This window comes from Humulus lupulus, chromosome 1, assembly GCF_963169125.1.
Source record: "Humulus lupulus chromosome 1, drHumLupu1.1, whole genome shotgun sequence".
Classification (NCBI taxonomy): domain Eukaryota; kingdom Viridiplantae; phylum Streptophyta; class Magnoliopsida; order Rosales; family Cannabaceae; genus Humulus; species Humulus lupulus.
Window position 1 is genome coordinate 250,979,925 of NC_084793.1, and position 11,989 is coordinate 250,991,913.

An 11,989-nucleotide genomic window follows, 5' to 3' on the forward strand; every position below is an offset into this window, starting at 1 on the left:
CAACTTTGACTATATAGCTAGCGATCTAGGTTCTCTCTTTAGATCACACTGATTATATGTCAACATAAGATCTTGATCTTGATCATGATCATGATTATATATCTATCTATCTATCTATTTTCCTCACATACATCCAGATGTACTTCTTATTTGTTCATGTTTTTCATCCAGATGTACTTATTATTTGTTCATGTTTTTCATGCAGAAACTTTTCAAAACATGATCATGAACACATCTGGATGATCTTGCAATTATTTCTCGAGAGATTCAAGTGGTGCTAGCTAACTAAGGCCGATCGAGTTGATTGCAAAGATTCATTCAAAAACAGGTATCTTTTCACTTACATTACATGCTGATCTTGAAAGTTTTTGGCACATAATAACTTGTTAGAAGAGTAATATTATTTTGCTTGGTGCAAAACCTAAGTATTGAGAATATATAATATATGAGGTTTCTTGTTTTCTTATCAGAAGCTATCTTATAATGTCATTATTATCAATTTTTTTTTCTCTGTAAGTAGAACTAATTAATTCACTAATAAACCAACAAATTAGCAGGATTAAACAATTAATTTAGGACAAGAGAGAAGAAGCACTGTATCAGTTTTTGATTTTACTAGAGGTTATTTAATTACTTATCTTGATGCTTGAACTTTTAAATTTATTCATGATACTTGGTAGTGAATATCATCTCTCTCCTGGGTTTCATCTGAAAGTTTAAGTTGATTCTTGGTTTGATGTCTTAACTCTCCATATTATTGGATTTGGGGGGTTTTACAAATAATAATCACTTTGACTTTGAGATGATTTGGATAATTTTCTATTGACTATGGTATCTGTCAAATAAAATCAATTATATTCAAAGTCCTAATGATTAATGTTCTTTATGTTTTAATAATTAATAAGTTACTGTAGTTTTTTATTTTTATTTTGTGGAATAAGTTACTGTGGTTTGAGTGAATTAAAATAAAGTGGGTAAGCATAAATATATTTGGGATGCTCTCCTCCCAGCTCTTTTTTAGTTTCAAAACTATAAGTTTATATAAATATAAAATTATTCATTTTTTTAATCACTTCCTATAGGTACTATAATATTTATGTAAACCAGAAAACTTTTTATAGAAAGTTTAAACCCAAAAAATGGAAAGAACATGTCTTTAGTATTATATATTTATTTTTAATTATGTTCTTTTTGCAGCAATTTTTAATAGTGTTTATATGAATATGAATATGAATTTATATAATATATATTTTAAATAAGACATATATACATTTTTTTAACAAAACAATAAAAATAAAGTATCTTTCAGTCGTTGTGAGACTTTAATATTTGTTTTCTTTCTTCTTTTTTCTTGGGGCAAAAAAATTGCTCTTTTTCAAATTGTGTAAAGAAAATCAAGCGGTACTCATTTCAAATAGAAGTTTCTCATTTAAGCAACATATTTTTCAAAAGGCAGGACTTTTTTGTTTGTACCAATTTTTTTAGTTGTATTAGAAGAAAAAAACAGTAGAACAAAGATATGTAGATGAAAAAGTCAATTGATTTGTAAGGGTGGACTGTAAAGCAGTTTCATCCCATGGACTACATATATGGGCTGGGCCCGTATATATGGCCTTCTATTATAATATTGGGGTAAGGTCCGGTAAAAATATTGTATTTTTCCGGAATTTAAGGATACTAATAAGCTGGATTCATGTTGCTTTTTTAATATTTACTACTTTAATCTCTCTATTTTTTAATGAAAGATTTGTAGAGTACATGCTTTGATATATGTATCCATATATAGGGTGCAAATTATTGGTCTTTTGGTGTTGAATAATTACTAATTAAGAACTTAATTATTATAGGGTCTAGCTTTTACTAAGGTTGATTCCCATGTTGGTAATATATTATTACGTGTATTAAGTAAATGTTGTCGTAGTTTAATAGTATTCATCTATTGTTCTTAGGAAAACACATCAGTTGAATACGTAGTGTTATAATTAATTTGGTGACCACTTTTGGGGACACAACTGCCTATTTAATTTTTAGAAGATATTATTTATATAAGTATAATTCTGTTACATGCATGTATAAAATGACAGATCAATATTCTTCTTCATCAAATTATTTCAGTCCATTTCATCAGATGATCATGTTCTTTTCTGAAATTTTTACTTGAAGTTCTTATCTTATTGCACTTTTCTTTCTGCACGACTATCAATAACCCGCCATTATAGTCATAAAATCATATTAGACTCTCTTATATTATATAAGTATATATATATATATGTTAACTTACTATTATATCCTGTACGAATAGGTTGATTTAACTTGATGATATTATATATATATATATGCTATCGTCTGATCCAGGTTATTTATTTAATTATATTATCTTCTCTACGTACGTTAAACAATATATGTATCAAACGAGATATAAAGTTAATTATATATATGCGATCTGTTATTGGTTTATGAGTTTTCACTGATCGAAAAGTTTGCATGAAACTCAATGTTACTATCGAAATTAGTAAACGTTGAGAGATAAGCTTATTCGATATTCGTTTCTTTGAATTATATTTCCCACCAAGTTTTCCTTGTGTACGTATAATTAATTAATATATATTTATTTATATAAGTACATATAGATCATTTTACTGTAAATCTCCATCACAATCTATAATTCTTATATATGGTTTATAAAAAATTTCATGTAATATTTCGATATAATCAAACATTAATTTATTTGAAATGTCCACCAACACCCTTATCATATTCATAAGTAGTACTTGTATATTTAATTTATTCTGTATTAATGATTTCTTTGTAAATTTGGTCACACACACACAGTTTTTATTAGTTGTTTATATATATTTATATAAACTCAAACCAGAAGGGTTGTGAAAGCCAAGCCAGCCTAGGGCAGGGCATATATATAAGTTACACCACCCATATATATATATATGTCGATCGTAATATTAATCCGTATTCATATATATACAGACATACAAATTTATGATTCTCTCTTTCATCATAAAAATATATATAATATTATGTCTATTTATTAATATTCAAATTGTATCCATATATTACACACATGTACAGCACTTCCGCCAACATTTTCTTCTATCATATATGTATACAGAGCTAGCTAGATTATACATGTTTTAGCAATCCTGACTTTTAAGCAGTACTATCACTTCCACACACACACACACATATATATATATATAATCCGTAGCAATCAAGAATAAATACATAATTTCGATATATGTATATATTTAATATCCTGATTATAAAAGTTTTTTTTTCAATAAAAAAATATAAAAAACAATAATAATATTATTCAGGGAAATCGTGGAGCATAAAGTATGTTGACAATGACTATTTGAATTAGTGTTGCAAGTATTTTGTAGGGTTGACATGAGTCGGGTTTTCGAGTTTCTGGTGCTTCAGATTCGGGTTTTGCAGGTTTCGGGTGGAGGAAAGTGGTAACGAATCCGGTCAGAAATTTTCGGATTTTGGAGTGATTTCGGGTTTCGGGTGGGATTAATCCAAAAATGGGCTTTGGACCGAAAATGAGCCTTGGTAAAAAAAATTCAAAAATCTCATTTTTTGACACTTTTTTAATTTTATTTTACTTTTCACATGTTTTTTTTTAAGTTTGTTGTTAGTTTAGTAGTGTTGATTTTTTACAAATTGGTTATTGGTAATTTTTTTTAATTATGTTCGGGTTCAGGTTACACCCGAACCCGTATGTCCTTAATTTCAAAACCTTAACCAAACCCGAACCATGTTAGGTTTGGATCAGATTTCACCCGAATTCGACAAAGCTTTGCAAAAAAATCGGATTTTCGGGTTGCGGGTAAGACGGATTTGCAGATTTTTCGAATTTTAAGGTCAAATGTTCACCCCTAGTATTTAGTATAACTCTCATGACAAATTAGTTCAACAAAAAGTTATAGAAATTAATGCATGATGGCACGCTACTAACTAGTCCTCTAAAATTTAATATATACTATTACATTAATGTTAATTGACTCCTTTTATATTGTTTGTAAACAAATTGATGGGGGCATGAATATTAATATTCTCCATAATCGAGATTAATTAGTATTAATATAAGTTAATACCTGTTGAACAGGGCTCCATCATTAGGGTTTTGTTTTGTAGTCCATATATACATAATGGCTAATATAAATAATTATGCAATATATATATTTATACATGTTATGCCCTTTTAATAATATAAATATATATATATATAAATTTTCAGAAAATAAAATTTAAATCCACGGTTTAGAGACTTTAGATATAATATAAATGATGCTGATTTTTTTTATTACTGATGAATATATACTCCAGATTATGATAGCGAGAGCTGTGAGCTGTGAGAGAGAGATATGATGTTTAATGGAAGCTAGTATGGGTCATTTGATCGACTAAAAGAGGTATCTTTCTTTTTGTCATAGATATATCACAACTTTAACTTAAATAATTTATATATATATATGTGTATGTATATAGTTAATTGTATGTTTGTTCTTTAAGTTTCTAAATCATGCACGTATGACTTTCTTGCGTGATCCAGAAAGGAAAACGTAAAAAAAGATATCATGTATCATCAAATCATATTTTCCTATCTATAAATCACAATATAAGATATGCAGTCATACAACAAATACCTCGTCAATATATACTGTATATATATATGTAATTCTAAAATATTCTGCGGTCTCAACTTCTGGAAATATACTCTGCAAATAATTTTGGTTTGAAAAAAGCTGTTATATGTGCATGTTGATATAGTAGTGCGTGTTTTGTGATATATATAAGTTTAATTATATCTCTTTTATCGGTATTTAACATTTTATATTGCGATTAATAATCAGAACTCTCTACTCGATCAACTACTATATATATATGTATATATATATTTATTCTTTTTCTCTCCTCTCCTTTCCTCAACATATACTAGCTAGCTAAGTATTAATATTATAAATGCCGGCTTGATATTATAATTCGACTTGTATACATATATATTACAATTATCTGATGTGATATCTGATCCATATATATATCATGACAAGAATAATCATCAATATGTGTGTGTATATATTGTGTATGCATTAATTGATCATGTAAATTTGATAACGGATTATCATATGAGCTTACTCTATATATGTCTGATAAAATCTATATCCTCCTGCCATGCCATTCCTGGAAAAGTTGGTATGATATTAAATGGGAACATCTAATTTAGAAGTGACTAATTAATTATTATTACAGAGAAATATATATAATATTTAGCCATATATATATACTAGTATAGAGGTGAGATCAGTTAATAAGATATATATATATTTCTATCGATCGAATATCAATTAAATGATTAAAACTGTCTGTTTCAATATATGATTGTCCTTGCTAATAGTAATATATTTCTAGCTGTCTACATTGGTGATGTCACTGTCGATAGTAAGCCAACAAATAAAAGGTCGTAGTTGATTACCATAAGACAATGATTTTCAAAAGCACATTTCAATACATTTGTTTTATTCTTTTACATATATATACTTCATTATAAATATTTATATATATGAACAAAATTTTTCCGAGTGATTGCTTATAAATATAACCATATTTTACTAAAATTTCCACTATGTTGGGCATAACGGTTGAGAAAAACTAAAAGAGGAGTCACCAAGAAGCTTCGGACATATTGTGAATGTTATAGGAAAATCATGATGCTTTAACTTTGAAACTTCCAACGACCTGAAGTCATAGTCTTTAAAGAATTGCTAAACAATAATATAATTAAGTTAGTCATCTATATACATATTTTGTGTATCTTATCAAAAAGTAATATATATATATATATATATATATATAACTGTGTATAATAATAGTCGTTCGGGTGATATAACATTATTTAGCACCAGATAGAAGAGAAAGACAAACTTCATACACGTAATTATCGTTGAAAAACGGTAAAGATATGATGAAATTAGCACAGATCTTGCTGATCCCACTTCAAAATTTTAAATGCTTTGTTTAATGGTTGTTGGGTCTTGAATATAGTTTGGAACGAGTGAAATATTGAAGTTGTTGTTGTCGACGTATTAGTATATTTCGATTATTTAAATTTATATATATCTACTATTGAGAGAGACTACATTATACATGCATATATTATAACACAATTATATATACTATCTTTAAAAAATTATATATAATCAAGTGTATCCGAAGTAATAGAAGCTAGCTTTTTTTTTTATTATAAACCATTACCTGGTTGCTTTCGTGTTATTACATTATATATTTATTGATTTATTAATTTAATCACCTAATTAATTAAGAATACAACTTAATTGTAATATATTATATATATATCTAAGTATCACTATCACATCTTGATCAGTATTATTGGAAAGAAACATAATCCACTGGTTTAAGGGTGGCCACTAGCTAGTAGTACTGTTCTATATAGATCTATTATTATATATAATTATATTTAGCAAAACTCATCAACCTTTTTCCTAGTTTTCTTTGCTTTCTCCCTCCTAACATTTCTAACTTGCATTATTTTTTGTTAAATGAAGAACTCCTGCATTTGGGGGCAGATAGGTTAACAATATTACCACTATATCATCAAAATTAATTTACTTAATAATGTGACCAGTTATTACATTTATGTATAATATTATTTGCATAGTTTATATATTGGAGAGAGGCTTTTTTCTTTCTTTCTATTAATTAATAAGTCTATACTATATTTTGGTACTTGTTTTACCTTAATTTCACGATGAAACCCCTTATTTTAAAAAATATATTTTTTGATATTTGTGTTTTTTCAAAGGGTTAAAAATGATACTCTAAATTTGAATTTGGTTAAGTATTTTCAAACGTAACCCCATAATGTTCGACTTCATTGGAGATTCACACATTTATCAAGTCAATGACTTTGTAAATAAAATCTGAGAACAAAAATATTTTGACTGAATTCGATTCTAGGAGATTTTTTTTAACCATGTTTAAAAAAGTATTTTTTTTATAACAGAGAGTCTATGGAATTAATTGCTAAAACACAAACAACCAAAATAGTATAAACTCTTATAGCAATTCTTATAATAAAATAGCAAATTATGTTTATGATCTTTTATTTATTAAGAAGAAATGCACATATTGAGGAATATATTGCAGTACTACTGTTTGGTATTATTGTGATTTTTTAGATAAACTACTCAACAGGAATGAGGAAGAGCTATATCTGAACACAAAATGACATCTTAACTAGGGTGTTGTTTGGTAACATTTAAAAAAAATAGTTTTTTATTTAATTAATTAAAAATTTGAAAATTAAACATAAAATGTGTTTGATAACTCTATTTTTATTTATTATTTTTTTAAATTTTAATTAAAATTTATTAAATTTTGAAAATAGAATTTTTTCACTTTCAAATTTTTTTTAAACAGTTTTCAATTTTTCTTTTTTTTTTCTCTTCTTCGAACCAACACCTTATATTGTTAAACAAAAAATAAAAATAAAAGTTATCAAATGCGTTTATTATTTTTTGTTTTTAAAAACAAAAAACAAAAGTAATTACCAAACATATTTTTATATTTTAAAAATAAAGAAACAAAAATAAAATTATATTTCTATTTTTGTGTTTAAAAAATTTAAAAACAAAAATTTTACCAAACGGACCCTAGGTTAACACCTCTTCCACCATCCCATCTTCTCTGCCCAACAACCCAAGAAGCAATTATATTTTAAAAATTAAAAAAATGCCAGCACCAGAAGGCAGAAGCTAATAGCTAGATTTTTTATATATACTTATTTATTTATTAAATTTTTTTGTAAAAGTTGTTGATTGTGCATGCAATTAATCACTTTAAAAATTTGTTACCAAAAAGGTTATTTCTAAAAGTTGCTTTATAAAGTAGCATATATATATATATATATAGTATATGAAATAATATCCACTTTCCAACATAATTAAAACAAAAGTTTATCTATCAAACACATTTTTGTTGTAGCTAAAGTTTGATAAAGCTAATTGACCAGGTCTTATAATTTTATTAATAATTAAGATCACCAAGCTAGAGAGATATTTTTCTACAGTAGTTTTCCAATATTTTAAGAAATTATGCATATATTTCATAATAACTCTATTCCTATAAGTGCTGTCTACACTCTTATTTCAGACTATAATTAATCAAACAATTAACTACTTAATTAGCTCATTAAGACAGTCAAATATATAATAAGTGTTCAAACCTACGTGTTTAAATTAGTTAAGTATAATAGAGGAAGTGTTTTCTTTTGTTGTGGAAAAGGGCAGACATAAAATCATATACGTGTCATGAGAAAGTGTAGAAAGTCCGAGTTTAGATGTATTGGGTAGAAACTTAACACAGCAAGCAAATCAGTTGTTTAGCTGACACTTACAAACTATGATTTCTTTTTTACTAATTTTTTCTTTAAATAATATTTGAATAATCACCATGTTTAATTATATAAGTGACATCATTTTTTATCCCTACAGTTTTATTTTATATATATATATATATTATTTTATTTATCAAACCATACCTTCTGATGTGATATGTTGATCCACCCCACAAGGAAAGTTAGTCTAAGAAGCAATCTCTCCCTTAGTTAATTATATGTATATATATATAGTTTTCTTTATGTCTAAGCCAGTGAAAATTATATATATAATATATATATATCTGAATTAATTTCGTGAGGAAGGTGTTTAAGATGGGTTAACTTTCTGAATTTTTCTTCCTTTATCTAACTAAATTTGAGAATCTTTTTCCTTAAGGTTAAAAAAGCTTTACATACCGACATGGGAAAATGAGGTGAGAGAGAGAAAAAGTGGGACACAACTCCTTGTCGTTTCATAGTTTGACTGTACGTGGCTATTGATGTGATTTGTGATGCGTTGCTACGAGTTTAGGTTTGATATATACAACAAACTCGGATAAACCAAGAAAGTGGTCCTTTTTAATTTGGCCGCAACATTATCAAAACCTTAATCAATATTTAGATGACTTTAGTAGTGTTTTCAATATAACGTAGAAATATATATACACACATGCATGCATGCATGCTTATTATTTAGAATATCGTCGTGCAGTTATATGGTTCTGTGTATTTGTGTTATTTCAATTGATCGATCGATGATCACTACAAACACACACACACACACATATATATATATATATGAGAATCAAAATTGAGATGTCTAGTTCCTTTTGAATATATGTATATTCAGCATATATAAAGTTATATGTATATATATATACGATCTATAAGAAAATGCTTATGTTTGATAATTAAGAGGTTAGAAATTAAAGATAAGAATAATAGAACTGTTAACTGTTCATGCCTAGCTTAGAAAATTTATAGACAGACACTGATATTAACATTAATAATACATGTCACAGGGGCTAAAGAATCATATATTTGTCAATATATATATATATATGTATGTATTAGTTTTGTATTATTTGTAATTAGAAAGCGATATATACTGATGATCTTCTTTAATTTTAATTAATTGTTTCTATGTGTGTGTGAACAGTGGCATCAAGTGTCAACGAATTTCTGCCAACCAGAAAGGAAATATTAAAAACAGCTTTTTATTATTAATTTACTTCCACTTTTATTTACTTTGGCTTGTCATGTAAGTTTCATATTTCCTCATTTTATTTTAATTTTTATATAATTTACTTATTTCACAATCTCTAACAAATGATCTCTTCCATCCTCTAAATCTAATTGGGGTAGAATATAAAATTTATTATTATATGATAATAAATTTGTTTTAATTATGATTTATTTTGGCATAATTAAAGAAGACAAAGGAGAAGGAGACGAAGGGGAATCAACAAATGCCATTGACGAATTCTTGATGTGGTAATTAATAAAAGGAAGGAAATATGTCTTTGGGGTTTCAAAAGGGGGTGGAATTTAGAGCGTTTGCCGCACCAACTTCTTGTCTAACTTATTAGCTCTCTCTCTATGTGCATATTATTAATTAGTATTATATAATCTACGTAATCGATCGAACCAAAATAAGTTTTTCTGCCAAATATAAAAATTGTAATTTTAATTTGATCTTATATATATATATATAAATTGTTTAATATTTGATTATCATGAATTAGATAATAATAGAAATCCATCTTTCAACTACTATAAGTTATTTTATATCGGGAACTTATTAAGTGTTTAATCTTGGTAGATATTATCATATCAAGACGTGTCCATCCATCAGATCAGTACATTATTGTTTATGTTGTACTGGTTCAATAGCATATCCATTAATAATAGTAATTAGTAATAGAGAATTGATTAATTACATATGAGAGAGAGAGAGATGACATGCATTGAACAATGTGGTTGATTGGAATATTGCCAAATATAAGCTTACGTGGTAAAGACTCCACGACGATGATTGGCAAGTGACTCACCAAACTCTCAAAATATATGGCATAGGAGGACTGACATCTGAGCACAACATATAGTTATGTGTGTGTATATATATACACACATTAATTATATATATTGCCCAGTCTTATAATATATATTTATATGTATATATCATCGAATTCTTCTAGCTCATTAAACTCAGGTGGTGGATATAGCATGCTAGCCTCAATGAGACAGTGTTTCAATATATATAAGAAGAATATTCTAATTTATCGCTTACATATATACAAAGCACACACATATATAATTTGTATTGGATTGAGAAATTAAGAATATTGTTTCTTTTCAAAAAAAAAAATTAAGAATTGTTTAATTAAGTCTATCGAATCTACATGTACGCCAACAACATAAACACCCCTAAAAAAATCCAAAATTCTCAGGTTTTTTTTAATATGTAATTTAAAAACTATGAACACTACAAGAAATTGGGCTTTTCCCGGCGCATCTCATTGTTTCGCCGGGAAAAATCAACTTTTGCCAGCGATTTTAGTGAAACTCATTGGTGAGAGTCCCCTTATTTGCTGGCAGTTTTGTTCGTTGGCGAATGTATCTTTTGTTGATGTTGTTCACGAAATGCGCCGGCAAAAAGTGATTAGATTTAAGTGTGAATTTTGCATAGACTTTTGACGGCGAGTGTCTATATATCGCTAGGAAAGGTCTACAAATTTCGCTGGGAAATGCCTTATCCTCGCTGAGAAAAATATTGTTTTGTGTTGGCAAAAGTTTTTCAGTTTGGAATTATTGTTTTTTTTAACTTGCACAATTTTTTTAGTTAAACTTGCATCGTTCTACATGTTTTGAGTTTGGAAAACATAATCAATGGTTTGATTCCTTCCAAATTGTTCCGAGATTAACATATAAACATTCTAATAGCGTTTTCTTAACAATTTGAAGTTAAACCGGATTGATCAGTGTCGATTTGGCCATGATATCATAGTTTGTGGCGACATTTGATAATTAAATGATATTTTACAACTAATAAATGTTTTGATTGTACATATAGTGTTTTAAGATACATATCTCTAACATTAATAACTGTTCTTATTAACTGTTAGTGCTTCAAGTGTTATGATATGTGTGTAACGTTGTTAATCAAACTACGAATTAGTAATTTCTTGCAATGTTAGCTAATTATTAGTTAGATAAAATGTAATAAATGCTTTGATTGAGTCATGAGTGCTTAAATATTAATAGTCGAAGTAAGTATCCTTGTTCTTCTTCAATGTTAAACGTTAAAGTGTTTTGATTTCTATTATTTGATCTTGATCTCACAATAATCGTCCGATCAACTCCAGCCTTAAGATTTGGTCTTTTTGATCTTAATCAACCATACGATTATCTCTCGGAACATTGAGGTTACAAATATCAGCAAAAAATTGTTAGGGTTGATTATACTTTTGCTAGCGGAACCACTTTTACCGGTAATATAAAGAGACGACAAAAGTCCCACCTACTTCAATTTACACATGGGACTTTTGCCAGCGAGGTAGGTGAAGCTCGCCG

The 11,989-nt window shown here is 27.5% G+C and overlaps 1 long non-coding RNA gene across 1 annotated transcript; it reads left to right on the forward strand.

Moving 5' to 3' along the window:
• The first annotated feature begins 140 nt into the window (after nucleotides 1–140).
• LOC133831339 (uncharacterized) lies at nucleotides 141–9,727 on the forward strand. The gene is made up of 5 exons (XR_009892489.1): nucleotides 141–328; nucleotides 3,454–3,570; nucleotides 3,783–3,847; nucleotides 4,348–4,433; nucleotides 9,576–9,727. It is a non-coding gene; the product is annotated as an uncharacterized LOC133831339 (long non-coding RNA).
• Nucleotides 9,728–11,989: the final 2,262 nt, after the last annotated feature.